This window comes from Ruditapes philippinarum, unplaced genomic scaffold (assembly GCF_026571515.1).
Source record: "Ruditapes philippinarum isolate M1 unplaced genomic scaffold, ASM2657151v2 ctg3432_1_1_1_1, whole genome shotgun sequence".
Classification (NCBI taxonomy): domain Eukaryota; kingdom Metazoa; phylum Mollusca; class Bivalvia; order Venerida; family Veneridae; genus Ruditapes; species Ruditapes philippinarum.
Window position 1 is genome coordinate 129,798 of NW_026855552.1, and position 22,548 is coordinate 152,345.

Consider the following 22,548-nt stretch of genomic DNA (forward strand, 5'->3'; position numbering starts at 1 on the left):
AGGACCAACTTGTTATCAAGAACGCTCAGTCACCCTAAGAAGTGTCCTAACTAAGACTTTATATCTTTTAGCTCCGTACAATTTTGTGACAGTACACTGCACCGAAGTTTAAGAATGATAATTGATGTTCGAAAAAAATTGTGACCACTACTTTTTCATTCGAGAGATGACACATGTTCAATTTATTCCCAGCAATGACCTAGACAAGTTTCCTGACCAAGTTTGGTGACAATTGAGTCAAAATTGTGACCACTAGAGTGTTAACATGGTTTTTCTAGTTTTAGCTCCTGTGACCTAGTTTCTCATCCGAGATGACCCATGTTCGAACTCATCCGAGCTATCACCAAGACAAGCATCTTGATCAGGTTTGATGATGATTGATGCAAAAATGTGACCGCTAGAGTGTTAACAAGGTTTTTCTATTTTTAGCTCCGGTGACCTACTTTTTCATCAGAGATGACACATGTTCGAACTCATCCGAGCTTTCACCTAGACAAGCATCTTGACCAAGTTTGATGATGACTGATGCAAAAATGTGACCGCTAGAGTGTTAACAAGGTTTTTCTATTTTTAGCTCCGGTGACCTACTTTTTCATCCGAGATGACCCATGTTCGAACTCATTCGAGCTATCACCTAGACAAGCATCTTGAACAAGTTTGATGATGATTGATGCAAAAATGTGACCGCTAGAGTGTTAACAAGGTTTTTCTATTTTTAGCTCCGGTGACCTACTTTTTCATCCGAAATGACCCATGTTCGAACTCATCCGAGCTATCACCTAGACAAGCATCTTGACCAAGCTTGATGATGATTGATGCAAAAATGTGACCGCTAGAGTGTTAACAAGGTTTTTCTATTATTAGCTCCGGTGACCTACTTTTTCATCCGAGATGACCCATGTTCAAACTTGATAAAAGATTACCCAAAAGTGTTATAGACAAAGTTAGGTGATCATCTTTTAATTAGTTCTGTAAAAAAAGATGTTTAAACGTATTTCTATTTTTAATCATAGCGGCCCCTAAAAGGGGCTAATCAAATTAATATGAGCAAACTTAATAAAAGACTACCCAACAATGCTACAGACAAAGTTTGGTGATCATCCATCCATTAGTTCTGTAGTAATAGACGTTTCAATGTATATCAATTTCTAATTTTAGCGACCCCTAAAATAACATGAGCAAACTTGATAAAAGACTACCCAACAATGCTACAGACAAAGTTTGGGGATCATCCATCAATTAGTTCTGTAGAAATAAACATTTAAAGGTATTTCTATTTTTAGCTTTTGCCGCCCCTAAAAGGGGCCAATCAAAATAATATTAGCAAACTTGATAAAAGACTACCTAAGAATGCTACAGACAAGGTTTGGTGATCATCCATCCATTAGTTCTCTAGAAATAGACATTTAAAGGTATTTCAATTTTTAGCTTTTGCGGCCCCTATAAGGGGCCAATCAAATTAATATGAGCAAACTTGATAAAACACTACCCGAGAATGCTACTGACAAAGTTTGGAGATCAACCATCAATTAGTTCTGTAGGAGAAGATGTAAAGGTTTTTTCTGATTTTAGCCCTAGAGACCCCTAAAAGGGGCCAATCAAAATAATATAATTAGCAAACTTGATAAAAACCTACCCAAGAATGCTACAGACAAAGTTTGGTGATCATCCATCCATTAGTTCTGTAGAAGAAAATGTTTAAAGGTTTTTCTATTTTTAGCCCTAGAGACCCCTAAAAGGGGCCAATCAAAATAATATTAGCAAACTTGAAAAAAGACTACCCAAGAATGCTACAGACAAAGTTTGGTGATTATCCATCAATTAGTTCTCTAGAAATAGACATTTAAAGGTATTTCTATATTTAGCTTTAGCGGCCCATAAAAGGGGCCAATCAAATTAATATGAGCAAACTTGATAAAAGACTACCCAAGAATGCTACAGACAAAGTTTGGTGATCATCCATCAATTAGTTCTATAGAAGAAGATGTTTAAAGTTTTTTTCTATTTTTAGCTCTGCTGACCCCTAAAAGGGGCAAATTGAAATGAAAAGTTAAAAGATTCAAGATAAATGTAATAATTTCCATGTTATGTGCGAATTATGACGATTTTGCAGTATTTTTCAACCTTAGTTCTATTGCATTACTTATGCAGTAAGGGCTATTTTAGCATATTTTGACCTCTTTTTGGTAATTTACATGGGTTGTAAGTACTGTTTACAAAGTGAGTTATTTTCTTTTTTCACTTCACAGTGTTTTACTTTATAATACATTTTCAAATTTTTCATGAAAATGAGCATGAGTCTGGAGGCATGCAGCTTTAAAGGATAGTAAAATTCCTATAATGGAGGGTTAAAGCAGTCCTTTAATTGTGCATCAACAAGGATGCATTCACAGCCATGCTTTCTAGCACAAAGTACCATATATTCATAATTTTATTTTTTGTGTCATTGCAATCAGTTATTTTTACATGGTGCCCTAAGTCATGCATATAAAAAACTTGCAACAAGGGCTTTTGCTTCAACATGAGGATTAATATTAAGAATCTGCAGATTTCACTTTTAAGAATTTGTATAAACACAAAAGATAATGACTGGAATGAAAATTATTACCTGATTTTTGTGTTTGTATGAGATAATAAGTCAAGGTTGCTATCACTTGTACCTACTATATATTTTAGTAGGGTATAAATTACCAATAATTATGCAAATATGTAACAATATCAAATTATAGTTATATATTATGGTCTAAGAACAGCTCCAAACCCTAATTATCCTTCAACATATTATTTAAGAAATCAATTTTACTTTTAAAAAGTAATCATATATTCTTACTTGATAGATAAAAGATATTCTAAACTTTCAAGTTATTGCAAAAATAATCTATCTTAAGATAGAATAGTTTTGCACAAGATTTAGGAATCAAAGGGACCTATTTTATAGTGTTAAAGTATTCTAACTTAAGATAGAATAGTTTTGCACAATAAATATTCTGGAAAAAGTAGCTTTTCTAGACTTTAGTGCAATACTAGGCTATGTTAGCATGTAGGCAATAAAATGCATATTTTACACTTTTCTTGAAAAAATGAACATGTACACAACTTACTTCTATTTTTTGATAAGATTGGTTGTGGATTTTTAAAAAAAAAATGAAATCAAAATGAAATAACATATTTTTTCTCTTTCCTGAAAATTTTTCAAAATACAAGTTAGAATAGTCTCACATGCTTCTTATCTTATCTATAGCATATTGTTTTTTTTAAAGAAAATTTGAATACCTAACTATATACATATAAGAAAAATCAATGTCCTCTAGGAGGGGAGTGAAAATATTTCATGCTGAAGAAGATTTAACTTCTGTATGGGAACAAATTTTAAAGATCCTGTAACACAATTTTTTATGTTTTTAAATTATAAATATGATGCTCAAATTAAGATTTATCAATATTGTCGGTTCCAAAAAGCATTATTTATAAAGATATTACCGAATTTAACATTTCATGTAAATAAAAGGAGGTAATAAAAATCATTTTCTATAAATTTGAGATAAATTTTACAATAAAGAATGAATGCATACATCTTAATGATTACATATAATATGCATAAATATTTGCAGAGCATATTTACATACTCTTGGATGTTTAAAAATTGTTTTATTTGCAGAATTATGTACATATATATAATTTCACTAAGTGTGGTTTACCACCTTGATCACAACATACAGGATATTTAAATATCGTTTAAAGTAAAAGATGTTGTGTATAGTTGACATGTTTATGAGTGGCAGCGGAAACACTTTTCTATTTAAGGTCTAACGTTAAAGCTCTTAAATACTTAAAAATCGGATGTAACATTAATTATAAAATCATGCAAACGCACAATGATTTGTAACGTGATATACATGTATTTACATCCTTGTACACTGTAATGCAAACGTAAGTTGTAAGGTCACATTACGTGTACCATTCTTAGCCCCAAGTTGCTGACTGATTTATAAACTATTTGTAGGCATTGTACCTCCACAAATGAATATAGGTCTCTATTATATGATCACCCAAATTTCTCGGACTTGTTTTATATATCTTGAGTCAGGGCCACAAGTCGGTGCAATGGGCCAAATATTTAATTATTATCTATTTTATGATCTGGACAATTATAATACTTTATTAGGAAGGAGATCTTTAGACATGTTTACTATATAAATCTGGATAAAATAAATGACCTCCAGGATCGGACCAGCAAGTCAAATATCTGTGTCTATATTCCTATACATGTACATATAAATCTAGATGAATTAAGTGACCTCAGGACGGGAAAGTTTTGACATCGGAGCAAGATTTATATATTAAGATATATAGAGGTCTACAAGGCAATGTTGCATCCTTAATACAAGCTCCAAGCATTGTAGTTTATTCATGAAGACTTGAGTGTAATATTTCATATACATTTGTATAGGTTAACTTACAAGAGCTGTCGGTAGGACAGCAACGCTCGACTATTCTTAGTGCTTGATAGTAAAAAAAATGCTTGATAGAGTTACCTCCTCCTGTTTACGGGTTGGGGTCATGATGGTGAACAAGTGTGCAAAGTTTCAAAGCCATATGTCAATGGACTTTGAAAATATTTGAACTATTACAAAAACTTTAACGTAAATTCTAAGTCGAAAAAGGGGCATAATTCTGTCAAAATGCTTGATAAAGTTACCTCCTCCTGTTTACAGGTTGGGGTCATGATGGTGAACAAGTGTGTAAAGTTTCAAAGCCATATGTCAATGGACTTTGAAAATATTTGAACTATTACAAAAACTTTAACGTAAATTCTAAGTCGAAAAAGGGGCATAATTCTGTCAAAATGCTTAATAGAGTTACCTCCTCCAGTTTACAGGTTGGGGTCATGATGGTGAACAAGTGTGCAAAGTTTCAAAGCCATATGTCAATGGACTTTGAAAATATTTGAACTATTACAAAAACTTTAACGTAAATTCTAAGTCGAAAAAGGGGCATAATTCTGTCAAAATGCTTAATAGAGTTACCTCCTCCTGTTTACAGGTTGGGGTCATGATGGTGAACAAGTGTGCAAAGTTTCAAAGCCATATGTCAATGGACTTTGAAAATATTTGAACTATTACAAAAACTTTAACGTAAATTCTAAGTCGAAAAAGGGGCATAATTCTGTCAAAATGCTTGATAGAGTTACCTCCTTCTGTTTCCATGTTGGGGTCATGATGGTAAACAAGTGTGTAAAGTTTCAAAGCCATATGTCAATGGACTTTGAAAATATTTGAACTATTACAAAAACTTTAACGTAAATTCTAAGTCGAAAAAGGGGCATAATTCAGTCAAAATGCTTGATAGAGTTACCTCCTCCTGTCTACAGGTTGGGGTCATGATGGTGAACAAGTGTGCAAAGTTTCAAAGCCATATGTCTATGGACTTTGAAAATATTTGAACTATTACAAAAACTTTAACATAAGTGGTTACGCCGACGCTCGGGTGACTGCAATAGCTCTACTTATTCTTATCGAATAGTCGAGCTAAAAATAAATTACCAGTAGAACATGGTTATTCTTACCCCAGTGGCATAGACTATACATAAATTCCTTTTGTATAGAACCAAAAGGTTATGATCTGTGCCAGATATCTTTGCTCTGAGCATTTTAGTTTCAGGAGAAATATTTTCAAGATGAATTTACCATTAAATATATGTATGAACAAAGAGAAACCCTCGAGCGTGCCAATTTTAACCCTAGGAACACGATTTTTTTTATAGAGGTCTACAGTCTGAGTTAAAATTTCAAAAATCCAAAAAGACTAAAAAGCTTCTTCCTATATTTGTCCATATAGACTAAGTGACCACCAGGAGGAGGGGCCGATATGTTTTATATCATCATTTATTTAAGTACCAGCTAATGGCTGAGGTTGGTTAATATCTTAGCCCTTAATATTGTTGTACCTCAGTAGAATATCTAAGCCTTTGGTATTGTTATACCTCAGTAGAATATCTAAGCCCTTAATATTGTTGTACCTCAGTAGAATATCTAAGCCCTTGGTATTGTTATACCTCAATAGAATATCTAAGCCCTTGGTATTGTTGTACCTCAGTAGAATATCTAAGCCCTTGGTATTGTTGTACCTCAGTAGAATATCTAAGCCCCTGGTATTGTTGTACCTCAGTAAAATATCTAAGCCCTTGGTATTGTTGTACCTCAGTAGAATATCTAAGCCCTTGGTATTGTTATACCTCAGTAGAATATCTAAGCCCTTGGTATTGTTATACCTCAGTAGAATATCTAAGCCCTTGGTATTGTTATACCTCAGTAGAATATCTAAGCCCTTGGTATTGTTGTACCTCAGTAGAATATCTAAGCCCTTGGTATTGTTATACCTCAGTAGAATATCTAAGCCCTTGGTATTGTTGTACCTCAGTAGAATATCTAAGCCCTTAAAATGGTAATACCTTAGTAGAATATTTTAATTTTAGAGACCTTTTTAGCTCCTGTGGCATATTTGTGTAAAGGACTTGATTTTCTTTTTACTTTAATAGAGTGACCCCTAGTGACCCATAATCAAACTTGACCTAGTAATCATCAAAACAAACTTTCCGACCAATTTCCAGGATATTTGGATCAAAACAGTAGCCACTAGAGTGTTAGCAAGATTTTTTCTATTTTTAGCTCCTGCGACCTAGTTTTTCATTCGAGATGAGATATGTTAAAAAATTATCTGAGCAATTACCTAGACAAGCATTCTGACCAAGTTTGATGACAATTGAGTCAAAAATGTGACCACTAGAGTGGTGCAAAATTCCTAAAAACAGCAGCTGATGTCATAAGTAAACCTCTATGTAGTATTATAAATTTAAGCATAAAAAGTCGAAAAATTTCCAACTCAGCTAAAACAGTCAAAGGTAACACCAATTTACAAAAAAGGACCAAAGGGAGACAAAAATAATTACAGACCAATTTCAGTACTTCCCCTTATCTCTAAAATAATTGAAAAACATGTATCAGACAACTTAAAGCTCTATTTAGAAACAAACCATTTACTTTACACTGCTCAATCAGGTTTCAGGGCACATCATTCATGTGAGACAGCTCTTACAAATATAATTGATAATTGGATCAGTGTGCTGAATGATGACAAACTTGTCGGAACTTTTTTTCTAGATTTATCAAAAGCCTTTGATTTAGTAAACCACCAAAAATTTCTCTATAAAAAATACTAAATCAAAAAATACTGCTTCATTTACTCTGCACCTTCAAATCAAAGAGATAGAATTTACAGACACTGAAAAACTGCTAGGAGTCCAGGTTGACAAAATCTTAAATGGAAAACACAAATTCAAAATATTATTAAACAAGAACTGTCGCAGGACAGTAACGCTCGACTATTCGAAAAGTTGTCACAAGTGTGTTTCATTGAGTATAAAAATGCTTACCTATATGAATACATAAAATTGTCCGAAAAGGTACAAAAGCTTGTTATTAAGATGTTTTATCAAGTAAATCACTGCTTTATTATTATGAATGCATAAAATTGTTCAAAAAAGGCTTAGCCAAGAATTTCTAAGTAGAAAAAGGGGCATAATTATGCAAAAAGCAAATCATAGTTATTGGACTTATGCCAATCATGTTAGATAATCACAGAGAACAAGTGTGTGAAGTTTCAAGTTATTCCCTTCAGTAGTTATGGAGATACCAGCTTGCACGCAAAAACTTAACCAGGAATTTCTAAGTCGAAAAAGGGGCATAATTATGCAAAAAAGCAAATCAGAATTATGGGACTTTTTCCAATCATGTTAGATAATCACAGAGAACAAGTGTGTGAAGTTTCAATCCATTCCCTTCAGTAGTTATGGAGGTACCAGCTTGCACACAAAAACTTAACCAAGAATTTCTAAGTCGAAAAAGGGGCATAATTATGCAAAAAAGCAAATCAGAGTTATGGGACTTATTCCAATCATTTAAGTTAATCACAGAGAACAAGGGTGTGAAGTTTCAATCCATTCCCTTCAGTAGTTATGGAGATACCAGCTTGCACGCAAAAACTTAACCAAGAATTTCTAAGTCTAAAAAGGGGCATAATTATGTAAAAAAGCAAATCAGAGTTATTGGACTTTTGCCAATCATGTAAGATAATCACAGAGAACAAGTGTGTGAAGTTTCAAGCCATTCCCTTCTATAGCTATGGAGATACCAGCTTGCACGCAAAAACTTAACCACAGGGACGCCGACGCCGACAAATGGGTGACTGCATTAGCTCGATAATTCTGCGAATAGTCGAGCTAAAAATGCAATTCACAGCTCTATTTGCTTCTTAAAATCAAACAGTACCTCGATCTCTACTCCAGAAAACTCTTTTTTAATGCTTATATTTTGCCACATATTGACTGTTGTTGCACTATTTGGGGAAACTGCAGTAGTGAATTACTTTCACAAATTGTCAACTTTCAAAAAAGAGCTACAAGAATTATTTTAGACAAAAGTTTTCATACTCCATCAAATATTCTATTTAAAGAATTAAATTGGATGTCCTTTGACCAATGAATTATGTACAACAAGGCAATCCTCATGTATAAATCTATAAATGAACCATCCTTTCCTATTTATATGAAAAATAAATGCCAAACAGTAAATGACAAACATGACTTTAACTTAAGATCTATACAAAAAGAAAAACTAACTGTACCCAAACCAAAAACAGAATTTTTTAGAAAATCACTTAATTACTCTGGTCCTGTGGTATAGAACAGCATACTAATACATATTCGAAATTCTGATACCCTGATATATCCAGTGGCAATTTTCTAACAAATTGTTTGTACATATTGTTTCAAGAACATATACTTTCCATGCTGAAGTTATGAAAATGTCACTGCTCTATGTAAGAAGAAAAGAAAATGTTTACTTATTGTATTGATATGATGTTTAATGTACATATTTATGTTGTCTAAATGTTGATTGTGATTGTATTTTATGTTGTTTTGTATATACTGAGGCCCGCATGGAAGATCGGGAAACTGAATGTGTTAGCCTCATAAAAGAAAGTCGTTATACTTACTTACTAACTAACTTTCTATTTTAAGCTCCTGTGACCTTGTTTTTCATCCGAGATGACCCATGTTCGAACTCATCCGAGCTATTACCTAGACAAGCATCCTGACAAAGTTTTAGGATGATTGAGGCAAAAATGTGAACGCCTAAGAGGGTTAACAAACAAGTGTGGACAGACGACAGACGACGGACGACAGATGACGGACATTCAACGATCTTAAAAGCTCAATTTGAGCTAGCTCAGGTGAGCTAAAAATGCATCTTCTTGGTTGTGAACCCACCTTTTTCAGAAAGGAAATACAGCATTTGGCATCTAATAACTGAATGTATCGGTCACACTCTGCATAGACAACGAGAACAAAGATCAACAAGGCAACGTTCATAGGACACGGCCCCTCACCCCCCCCCCCCCCCCCGACACACCCAAGCCACCACAGCAGGGCATCCAGAAGGCACCAAACCAAAACCAGGAGTAGACAAGCGCGGCAACGGGGGAGAAAAGGGACACTGTGTGAAATAATAAAAACTAAAAAGGACCCATATGGGAATTAAAGGGACAAGGGCTATCAAGATGAACAAAAAGGTGGGAAGGGTAACAAATGGGGGGTTTAAAAGTTTATGCGGCATTGAAAGTAAATAAAACACATAATCATTGATTTGTCCCAGTGACCAGGTTTATAATTAAAAATAATAATTGTACAAAACTTACCTCCATCGCTATTTAACACAAAATTTTTTTTCTTTTTACGAATAGTTTGTTCCTCTGTTGATTGGGTGACTTACTTTACATACTGTCCAAAGCATATATATATATAGCACAAGTATGTCATTTTAGTGTATAAAATCTCTGTGTGTATATAAAAAAAAACTTCCTTATTGCTTAAGCAGCTTTCGATCAAACAATATGCATACTTTAGAGTGACGACGCTTAAAAGTATGTGAGTCGAAGCGGATTGGTTAATTTGAGCGCAGGATATATTTACTATCATTAGATCTACATTTTCAACATTTCATATATCAAGAATGATATAAATTGCAAACATTGCACTGGCAAAATTGGATGTTCAATTCCGTATTTTACCATGATAAAATGTATTGCCATTGTAAATGTTTATCTCATAAAAATTAAAATAATCTTAATATCAAATCAAAACATGAGGCTATCTCTTTATCCGCATGCCATATAAAATTGAAATGGTTATCTTTTTAAATCTTAAAACATACAAATTTGTGCAGGATCTTTTTTTGATCTGGGAAGATTAGGTTGCAATAAGTAATGCATGTAAGAAGACTAGTGATGGAAATCGGATGGTATTTGTCCCAATCGATCATCGGTTCAATCGGATGGGGCATAATCGATAACTTTTCGAATAAAGTCGCGTTAAAAAGAAATAGGGAAGAAACAATTCTTCCCAAGGCACTTTATTATATTCAGTTACGTGAACTTCATATAGCTCTTTTCAACACAGTTTTAAACTTATATAGTCATAATTTTACGAAAAAGCTTTTATTTTCCAATGGATGTCAAATAATAACATTGACATCACATTGTATAACTATTGTTTACATCACGTATTGGTCCTGTTCAACTCCAAATTGTCTCTGAGATATTTTCTTTGCGATCGGTAAGGTGTTCCTAAAAGGAAATTACCGTCAGAATTAATTCCCTTTGATACTTTAAACATTTTCGACGACGTCGCGGAACAAATTTTTGTGAATCGATTATTGTCGCTTTACATAACAGTAACTGATTATCGACGACATGCGACAATCGGAACATCACTAAAGAAGACTGATAAATGTTACTTCTGACTACAAGTTAGATAGTCACTGAATGTCTTATATATTGCTTCCAAGGGGTTATCATGCTTTCCAGATTTTATTTAAAAGATGATTGCCGGGGGGGGGGGGGGTAAATTTCTGTAATTTCTGTAATAAATAAAAAGACACGGTTTAAAGAGAAATTCACATGCCTGATCCCATTAATGATTAAGTGTTTGCAGTACTTGTAGTTCTGTTGTACAGCTTTCTTTAAATTTGTAATGTACAAGCTAACAGCAAATTAAAATCAATGAGCAGAAGAACATGAAATATAAATAAAGAGTATCATTAAAAGCAAATATCTCATATATACTCGTATGATCTGAATTATCTGAACGAAATTGTATTCTCTATAAGAAAATATAATATAGTAATACAATTAAGTAAATTTATACAAGCAAAATAAACTTAAGCTTTAAAATATTAAGACTATAAGAATGTTTATGTAGCATAATTTTAGACGCTTATTTTAAATTACTAAATATTGTCCAGCATATCGTTTAGAATCTTGAAATTTTGTAAACCTTTTCAAGGAGAGAGATGGGTATCTCTAATGATGATAATAATAATGATAATAATGCACATAAGCTTATTTACTGTTTATCTTGAAAATTTATAAATATAGCACAGGGAAAATCCAAGCCTATAAATTATTTCAAACTTCTTGCTTTGTTTTCAATGCGGACTTAGTTTATCTTGATATCGGACTTGGTCGATGTTGATATGGGACGTATTTATTCATGTCTGACTCACTTTATTTGATATTGGACTTAGTTATGTTCATGTATCGGGTCCATCAGACTTAGCTTTGGGTTATATCGGACTAAGGTTATCAAAATAAGTTTATGATGATATCAGACTTAGTCTATGTTAATATCGGACTTAGTTTATAGTGATATTGCACTTAGTTTATGTTGATATCGAACTAAGTCTATGTTCGTATCGGACTTAGTTTATGTTGATATCAGACTTAATTTATGTTGATATCGGAATAGATCTATGGTGAAATCAGCCTGATCTATGTGATATCGGACTTAATTTATTTTGATATTGGACTTAGTTTATGTTGATATTGGGTTCATTGTGTTGAGTTTATGCTGAGGTTTTTAGATATCCGACTTATTTTATTTTGATATCAGACTTAGTTTATGTTAATATCGGACTTAGTTTATGTTGATATCGTGTCAATCAGGTCTAGTTTATGTTGATATTGGACTAAGTTTATGCTGATATCGGACTTAGTTCATTTTTGATCTGGTTCATCAGACTTAGTTGATGTTGATATCGGGTCCATCGTGTTAAGTTCATGTTAATATCAGATTAAGTTTATGTTGAATTCCAGCTTAGTTTATGCTAATATTTGGCTAAATTAATGTTCATATCCAGCTAAATTCTGTTGATACTGGTCTCAGTTTAAATAGTTATGTTGAAAACTGGCACAGTTCAAATTGATATCAGGCTTCGTGTAGGTTGATAATTGGCTTAGATTATGTTAACATAGGGCCGCGATATAGACAACCCCATTCATCAATGAGAACAACTTCTGTTGAATAATCGTCCAGACTTTTTGTTATGTTTCAGATGTCTCAGTGTCAAATTTAATGTAAGCACACTTGATGCGAAGTTATAAGTTCGGAAATTATGGCCAGAAAGAACAAACATTCATTCTTACATACTTTTAATACATATATGTCAAAATCTCAAACTAATGATTCAGCTGTATGCAAATGAAACACATATAGAATTGTCGATACTTAGCTTAAATATTTATATTTTGAAGGAGTAATGCATTAAATTTTCTAAACAAACTTAAACCAAGACTAGCTTCATCTTTACTTTTATTATTTCATTATTGCTTAATTTGCTTTGCTGACTCAATTGTTACATATCATTATGAAAGAGATGACTTAATATTAATGAAACATGTACCCATTAATAGATGGAATACTATTTAAGACAGCGTTTAGGGTGTTAGGCATGTTGCACTTGTCCATTATTCCTCATGAACAAACTGCGTCTACATTTTTGATGTAATTTTGTTTCCTCTACCTTCCGATAGATAATTCCTTTACTTCAATTTTTTCCATATTTGTACAAATGACAACCGCTAAATGTACCTCAACTTTTTATAAACACCGTCACATCCTGACCGATCAATGGCTTACAAGGCTCCTTAAAACTATGCGTTTAATAAGTTTTCCACAATGCCATGAAATTATAATTAAAACATTTAGAAAGAATATTAGTCTTTCTAATACGTATATTCATTTATTGCAATGATTTTAACAAGAGCCACCGTCTAGCAGGGGTCACACTAGACTTTTTCTTATTTCTTAAATAAAATACAACAGAGGAAAAATTATATAGTAAAGACTTCTCCTACAAAACATCATTTCTTTGTAACAAATAAATTTCTTTCTTTTTTTGAACTTCACGGTCAAGGTCAATTAAAGGTTAAACTCATATCAGAATAATTCGATTTTACCATGTGTTCTTTAGTCGAAGTATGAATCTAATATGCGAACAAATAACAAAGTTAAAGGACAATCAATAACTTGACCTTGACAGTCAGGACCATTTCAATGCCATTGTCATAAGAATGTTCCTACGGCGATAAAAACAATTGTATTGGATCCTGAAGACAAAAACAGAAATATTTGTGATCCGGCAGTCAGAAACAGGAATCGTATTGGAGTCTGCTGCGATGAATACAAGAAATATATCCTGAAGTCAGATACAGGAAACAAAATTTATCCTGCAGCCTTAACTAAAGGAATTATATTGACCCCTCCTGCAGTCATAAACTGGAAATGTATGTGATTAGTCAACGTAACTACAGAATATATATTGGATCCTGCAGTTAGAAACAGAAAATATAGGCAGTCCTGCAGCGTTCTATACATAAATTATATTGGATCTTGCAGTCAGATACTAGAAATGCATGTGAACCTGCAGTCAGATACAGGGAAGGTATTGGCTCCTATAATTGCGAAAAATATACAAGAAATATATTGGGTCCTGCAGTCAGATACAGAAAACATAAGACGATTCTTAATATAAAATCAAAACATGAGGCTATCTCTTTTTCCGCATGCCATATAAAATTGAAATGGTTATCTTTTTAAATCTTAAAACATACAAATTTGTGCAGGATCTTTTTTTGATCTGGGAAGATTAGGTTGCAATAAGTAATGCATGCAAGAAGACTGATAAATGTTACTTCTGACTACAAGTTAGATAGTCACTGAATGTCTTATATATTGCTTCCAAGGGGTTATCATGCTTTCCAGATTTGATTTTATAGATGATTGCCGGAGATCTTTATCATATAAAATTGTGGGGGTAAATTTCTGTAATAAATAAAAAAAGGCACGGTTTAAAGAGAAATTTACATGCCTGATCCCATTAATGATTAAGTGTTTGCAGTACTTGTAGATTCTGTTGTACAGCTTTGTTTAAATTTGCAATATACAAGCAAACAGCAAATTTAAATCAATTAGCAGAAGAACGTGAAATATAAATAAATAGTATCATTGAAAGCAAATATTTCATAGATACAATCTGAATTATCTGAACGAAATTTTATTCTCTATACGAAAATATAATATTGTAATACAATTAAGTAAATTGATACAAACAAAATAAACTTAAGCTTTAAAATATCAAGACAATAAGGATGTTTATGTAGCATAATTTTAAACGCTTATTTTAAATTACTAAATATTGTTCAGCACATCGTTTATAATCTTGAAATTTTGTAAAACCTTTTCAAGGAAAGAGATGGATATCTCTAATGATGATAATAATAATGCACATATTAGCTAAACTGTTTTTTTTTGAAAATTTATAAATATAGCAAAGGGAAAATCCAAGCCTATAAATTATTTCAAACTTCTTGCTTTGTTTTCAATGCGGACTTAGTTTATCTTGATATCGGACTTGGCCGATGTTGATAATGGACGTATTGTTTCATGTCGGACTCAATTTATTTAATATTGGACATAGTTATGTTGATGTATTGGGTCCATCAGACTTAGCTTTGGGTTATATCGAACTAAGGTTAAGTTGATATCAAAATAAGTTTATGATGATATCGGACTTAGTATATGTTAATATCGGACTTAGATTATAGTGATATCGCACTTAGTTTATGTTGATATCGAACTAAGTCTATGTTCCTATCGGACTTAGTTTATGTTGATATCGGACTTAATTTATGTTGATATCGGAATAGATCTATGGTGATATCTGCCTGATCTATGTGATATCGGACTTAGTTTATTTTGATATTGAACTTAGTTTATGTTGTTATTGGGTCCATCGTGTTTAGTTTATGCTGAGGTTTAAAGATATCCAACTTATTTTATCTTCATATCAGACTTAATTTATGTTAATATCGGACTTAGTTTATGTTGATATTATGTCAATCATGTCTAGTTTATGTTGATATTGGACTTAGTTCATGTTCACAACGAACTTAGTTCATGTTCATATCAGGCTTAGTTTATGTTGATATATGACTTAGTTTATGTTGATATCAGACTAAGTATATGTTGATATCGGACTAAGTCTATGATAATATCAAAATTAGTATATGTTGATATCGTGTCAATCAGGTCTAGTTTATGTTGATATTGGACTAAGTTTATGCTGATATCGGACTTAGGTTATGTTGATATCAGACTTAGTTTATGTTGATATCGGACTTAGTTCATTTTTGATCTGGTTCATCAGACTTAGTTGATGTTGATATCGGTCCATCGTGTTAAGTTCATGTTAATATCAGATTAAGTTTATGTTGAATTCCAGCTTAGTTTATGCTAATATTTGGCTAAATTAATGTTCATATCCAGCTAAATTCTGTTGATACTGGTCTCAGTTTAAATAATTATGTTGAAATCTGGCACAGTTCAAATTGATATTCAGGCTTCGTGTAGGTTGATAATTTGCTTAGATTATGTTAACATAGGGCCGCGATATAGACAACCCCATTCATCAATGGAACAACTTTTGTTGAATAATTGTTCAGACTTTTTGTTATGTTTCAGATGTCTCAGTGTCAAATTTAATGTAAGCACACTTGATGCGAAGTTTATAAGTTCGGAAATTATGGCCAGAAAGAACAAACATTCATTCTTACATACTTTTAATACATTTATGTCAAAATCTCAAACTAATGATTCAGCTGTATGCAAATGAAACACATATAGAATTGTTGATACTTAGCTTAAATATTTATATTTTGAAGGAGTAGTGCATTAAATCTTCTAAACAAACTTAAACCAAGACTAGCTTCATCTTTACTTTTATTATTTCATTATTGCTTTGCTTTGCTGACTAAATCGTTACATATCATTATAAAATAGATGACTTAATATTAATGAAATATGTACCAATTAATAGATGGAATAATATTTAAGACAGCGCTTAGGGTGTTAGGCATGTTGCACTTGTCCATTGTTCCTCATGAACAAACTGCGTCTACATTTTTGATGTAATTTAGTTTCTTCTACCTTACGATAGATCACTGTTTTACCTGATTTTTTCCGTATTTGTACAAATGATAACCGTTAAATGTACCTCAACCTTTTATAAACACCGTCACATCCTGACCGATCGTTGGCTTACGAGGCTCCTAAAATCTGTGCGTTTAATAACTTTTCTTATACCATGTAATTATTATTAAAACATTTAGAAAGAATATTAGTATTTCTAATACGTATTCATTTATTGTAATGATTTTAGCAAGAGCCATCGTCTAGAAGGGGTCACGCTAGACTTTTTTCTTATTTCTTAAATAAAATACAACAGAGGAAAATTTTTATAGTAAAGACTTCTCCTACAAAATATCATTTCTTTGTAACAAATAAATTTCTTTTCTTTTTTTTAACTTCACGGTCAAGTTCAATTAAAGGTCAAACTCATATTGGTTTTGCCATGTGTTGTTTAGTCGAAAAATGAATATAATATGCAAGTAAATAACAAAGTAAGGTCAATCAATAACTTGACCTTGACAGTAAGGACCAATTCAATGCTATTGTCATATAAGTGTTCCTACAGCGATAAAACAAGGAATGTATTGAATCCTGGAGACAAAAACAATATTTGTGATCCGGCAGTCAAATACAGGAATCGTATTTGAGCCTGCTATTATGAAGAGAGAGTTTTAGAGAGTGAATACAAGAAATATATCTTGAAGGCAGATACAGGAAACAAAATTTATCCTGCAGCGTTTTATTTATATGATCCTGCAGCCTTAACTAAAGGAATTATATTGACCCCTGCAGTCAGATACAATGTTACATGTAACTTCATGAATAATATTTGACCTTGCAGTCAGAAACTGGAAATGTATGTAATCATGCAACGTAACTACAGAATATATATGTTGGATCCTGCTGTCAGATACAGGAAATATAGGCAGTCCTGCAGCATTCATTACAGAAATTATATTGGATCTTGCAGTCAGATACTAGAAATGCATATGGACCTGCAGTCAGATACAGGAAAGGTATTGAATCCTATTGCGAAAAATATACAAGAAATATATTGGATCCTGCAATATTAGTGATCCTGCAGAGTTCAAGACAGGAATTATATTGGATCCTGCAAACAAATACAGAAAAAAATGTGATCCGGAATGGTATTTGAGCCTGCTGCGATAAATACATGAAATATATCCTGTGAGCAGATACAGGAAACCAAATTTTATCCTGCAACGTTTAACAAGGAAGTGTATTTGATCATGAAGTCAGATACAGGGAATATATGTAATATAGCAGCATTAAGTACAAGAAATGTTTGTGATCCGATCAAGAATTAAATTTAATCCTGCAGTCAGATACTGGAAATGTTTGTAATCTTACAGCCTTATCTACTGCAATTATATTAGATATGGCAGTTATTTATAAGTAATGTTTGTGATCTTGCAGCGTTCAATACGAGAATTATATTGGCTCCTGCAGGCAGATATTAAAAAAGTTTGTAATGGATAATAAAATACAGGACACACAATGGATACTGCTGCAATAAATACAGAAATTGTATTCGATCCTCCAAATTTAGATACAGGTAACATATGAGATCCTGCTGCGTAAAACAGAAGTATCAGTTCAATATCAGTAATAAGATAATGTTTGAAAAATATAACACTAATATTCTCATATATATTTATCCAATATATATAAATTATGTTTTATAATGATTGTACATAGCATAAACTAAGCTATGTTCAGAAATATATAGCGGCAAACTACAAACTGATCAACAGGAAAGTATGGTTGAAAACATATCCTGTTACAATTAAGACACTTTAATTATCATTGCATGTATCATAAATGTTTCAGATTTCGACACTTATCAAACAATGTAATGAGGATAAAAGCTTTTTTCCTGTCCCCCGTCTTAAACTGGCTGACATAATGAAGTAGATACATGTATTTCCTTGATCATATATAACGTTACACATATAGTGACTGTTTCGGTCGCGTAACTTTTTTATCTCAGAAAATATCATATCTTTCTAGGAATAATGATAACAAAAGAGTTTTAAGGAAGAAAATACTAAAGTTATATCCTCATTGCCATCAAACTGAATATAAGAGTTTCATTTTTAAAGTGATTTATATTTGATAATTCATTTTAAAGTCTTTTATATGTTATGTATATTAGTATAAAGTTACTTAGCCGCATGTCTCCAGAACAGCCAAAATATTTCAAGAAAATCAAATTTGAGAAACATATTTAGGAAAAATTCAGAATTTAAAGAAACATAAAATAATTTAAAATTCAAGTTATGATCAACATTTTATGTGCGATAGATGACTGATATTTAAGAATCTATTACGATATTTTTGACTGTGTGACTAACGGAGCAAGGGCTGTTTTGTATCTGTTTAACGACTTGTTTGTAATTTACATGGATTGTCGTATAAAATGTGTAAATTGCTCCATAAAATTAGACTATTATAAACATATTCATAATTTTCATTGGAAATAGCATTAATCTGGAGGCTTGCAGCTATTAGAACTTTTTTCCGCAGTAATAACAATGGATTTATGTATAATGCAGCTAAATAGATTTATAACCATGATTATTGCTTAAATCATATAAGCGCATGTATTTAACAATAAAATTTGACACCTACAATTCTTATAAATGCTCAAACTTTAAAATATAGGCGTCTAGTGTTGGGATTTTTACAATTTTTATTTAAAGCCATACATTAACCAACAATGGAAATTTTGCTAGTATATTCAGCATTAACACACAGACAAAATAACAATCTGTTTCAAAAGTGAGTGCTGAGGTGGGGGTTGCCGGGTAGACGGTAGCTTCTGGCCATAAACAGACTCAATCCAACCGAGCCTGGGGGCCGTTTTATCAACGCTCTACGACAGGTCGTAGGCTAGTTTTTTGTCGCAGACATGTCGCAGAACGTTAAGAAAATGTCGCAGCTCTACGACAGGGTTGGTGCTGTCGTACGACGTTTCTGTGACGTCAAGACTGGTGATCACTGTTTACATGTATACATGATCAGCACGTTACTTTTAATGAAATAACTTTTTTAGAATAAAAACATATTTCAATTGTATTTATTTGTTTTCTTTTAATGCCAAACGCTAAATAGGGACTCTATACATGCGCTCTAAGTTTAAGAAAGAAACTGAACATACAAATTTTATACCCCATAAAATGTCTATAATATCGTTCATTTGGAGGAAATATTCCCTTACGGTTATACTCTATTCTATTAATAATGAGTTCCAAAGATTTCTGTGGAAAAAAAGAATAAAAATTAAATAAAATTAATTAAATTAAAAAAATTTCGCTTAAATTTACTCACATCTTTTTTTCAAATCTTGATAAATCATAATATCTTTACTAGATTTTACATCAATTAAGATATTTCTTTAAGGAAAACCCATATGGTATCAAGTAAAGGACACCGAAAAGTTACCGTGGTCATGAAACCGAAAAAAAAATAAAAATGAAAAAAACTCAGTCAACATATTATAATATGAAAACGATCAACAAGAAAAGGCGGCAATAACTAAAAGTTACCGTGGATGAAAAACACTAATGTTTAAGTTATCAAATTTAGTGACAAACTGCAATGCACAGTATAGATACACAAATAATTAAGTCTGCACAATTTACATGGTGTATTAATAATGTATTTTAATTTTTTTAAAAATCTAGAATCCGAACTGTAACTACGTAATTTGCAATCCCGGTTGTGGGGGAATATTTAGTATACTACTACTACATGAGATATACGTATTTATATCTAAGAAAAAAATAATCCGCTTTTCGAAAACAACAACAACAAAAAAAGAAAAAACATACTACATTTTAAAGTTAAATATTTCATATAAATTACAAGTCAGAACAAAACAAAACAAAAACAGCGTGTTAAGTTTCAATTAAAAAAGCAGTGCGTGTTCCTTACCATCTTAATATTTCTTTACAAAAAATGTCAAAACAGCAATTCATTATTTCGATACATTAGCAAAAGTAAATCTATAAAATTTATGATATATATTTCTTTCAAACAACGAGAAAGAACAGAACTAGTTAGAAATAGCTTGTTCTTATCTTGTATTATATTCCTCGGAAAATGAGCAAAATGTGCGCCTCACAATTGGGTGCCATTTAAGTAATTTATATTATGCACACACTTGAAAGAAATCATTGGTTTTATCCTGACAGCTTGCTTTTAATTTACAGTGCTTTAAACATAATTTTGGCGTTTTTTAAGAAAGCAGTTATAATTGTTTCTAACACGCACAAAAATCCTTTCATAAAGGCAGAACAGAACAGAACAGTTCTGTTCTATTGTTCATAAAGGCCAATTAGGTCCTAGAAATGCTTTATCTTTTAAAAGCTTTTTATTAATATATTATTATTATTATTATTATTATTTCCGTTAGTTACTTGTCGATCAATAACCTGAACTATCGTTTGCTTCTTTTAATTTTTTGCCGAATACGGTGATAATGATTTCGGTATTTGTATGGAAATTAAATTTTGCTACAATAACAACTTTAATAATTTCACATTCACCACTACTTTCTTCAGAAATACAGGCAAAACAAAAATGCATTTGATAAGTCTGCAGAAACTGCATGATATATTAATTATTGATAATGTTAGGCTTAAATTGTTCCTTGTTGAGGGCCTCATGGAAGATTGATATGTTTGTTCAAATGAGTTCTCTAGTTAAATAAAGTAAATAAAGTCTTTATTATTATTATTATTATCGCAACTTTTCGGCCCTTTCCGTCAGTCTTCTGAACACAATAGTACGAATACACAGAACGGATACGGTATTTCGGTCTATCCTACGCTATGTTCAATATCAAGTAAACCAAAACATTATTTACATATTGATTGTTATTTTTATATAGAAACCGAAAATACAAAATGCCAACCTGTTGACATTAAGTCAGTTTGTTTAACATTGTACACCAGTGCATGGGCGTATTTAAATTAAAAAATATTGTTGGACGTTTTCAATCAAAATTGTACAGAAACAGACTTTATTGTCCTTTAGATATCATATATATACATTCGTTTTAAATACACTATCATATATTACACTCTCATCTGACACCACGTGGTATAAATACTTTCAGTCCGTATTAACTTCGAGGTTATTATAGACAATAGCCGTGACGTTACGATTGATCGCGAAAAGTCCGGTGGTATTTAAAAATTGACAGCTAGCTTTTAATTTACTATCATATTTTTGGCGTTTCTTAAAATGCTTTTGATTTTTTAGTTGTCTGTTTTAATTCCAAGAGTGATTGATCGGTCATTAACATAAACCACCTTTTGCGTCTGTTATTTTTTGGCAATTTAGTTGTTATAGTTATTTAGTATTTTATATCGAAATCAAATATTACCTGTTTACATTTTGGTTAATTATTACAAACAAATTTACATTCATCGCTATTTTCTTCAAGTGATAAGCAACTTCTTGCTTTAAAATCGTTATTTAAACGTTATTAAACCTGCGTGTTTGCTCTGGAAAAAAAACTCGCTTCTGAGACATAATTCAGTACAGACCAGGCATTAAGGGTGGAACCGTAGCGTGGCATAATATTTTGAGGGGTGAATCGAGTGCAGAAAATATTAGCTGTTTTTCTCAATAAAATTGTTCTTTGCATGACACTAAAAAGTATTTATCCGTTTTATAATAATCATGTAAATTTATCCGCTTGATTATAATCATGTTAATCCCATCAGTACTTTTAGTACTTTGATTTCATATGTGACGTCAAAGCGCGCACTGACTAGACTGCGTCTCGCGTGAATTATTGTCTACGACAAAGGCTGCAGAAAAACAACGTCTGCGACACGTTTCATAAAACGGTCGTACGACGTTGTCGCAGACGAACGACACCGACAAAAAATTGTCGTAGACTACGACACGTTAATAAAACGGCCCCCTGGAAAATTCATTTTTTTGCCGTCTTGGACGTTCTTTAGTGATTGCCTTTTATTCAATTGCATGTTAAATCAAAACAATGTGAAACAATTTGCAACATTTGTACTTGAAAAATAAAAAAAGGTTGAATTGCTATATAACAGTAGTATTTATAAAGTAAATCGTCATAATAAACAATTCTAATTTTAAATCACGGGGAGAGGGGGTAGCCTAACCTACAGTTTTAC

At 32.1% G+C, this 22,548-nt stretch overlaps 1 protein-coding gene across 1 annotated transcript in view; it reads right to left on the reverse strand.

Annotated features, from left to right (window-relative positions):
- The window catches only part of LOC132743686 (structural maintenance of chromosomes protein 2-like), an 83,468-nt gene extending 73,509 nt beyond the window's left edge, over nucleotides 1-9,959 (reverse strand). The window contains exon 1 of the mRNA XM_060732240.1: nucleotides 9,757-9,959. The gene's annotated coding sequence lies outside the window, so the exon portion shown is untranslated. The remainder of the gene's footprint in view (nucleotides 1-9,756) is intronic.
- Nucleotides 9,960-22,548: the final 12,589 nt, after the last annotated feature.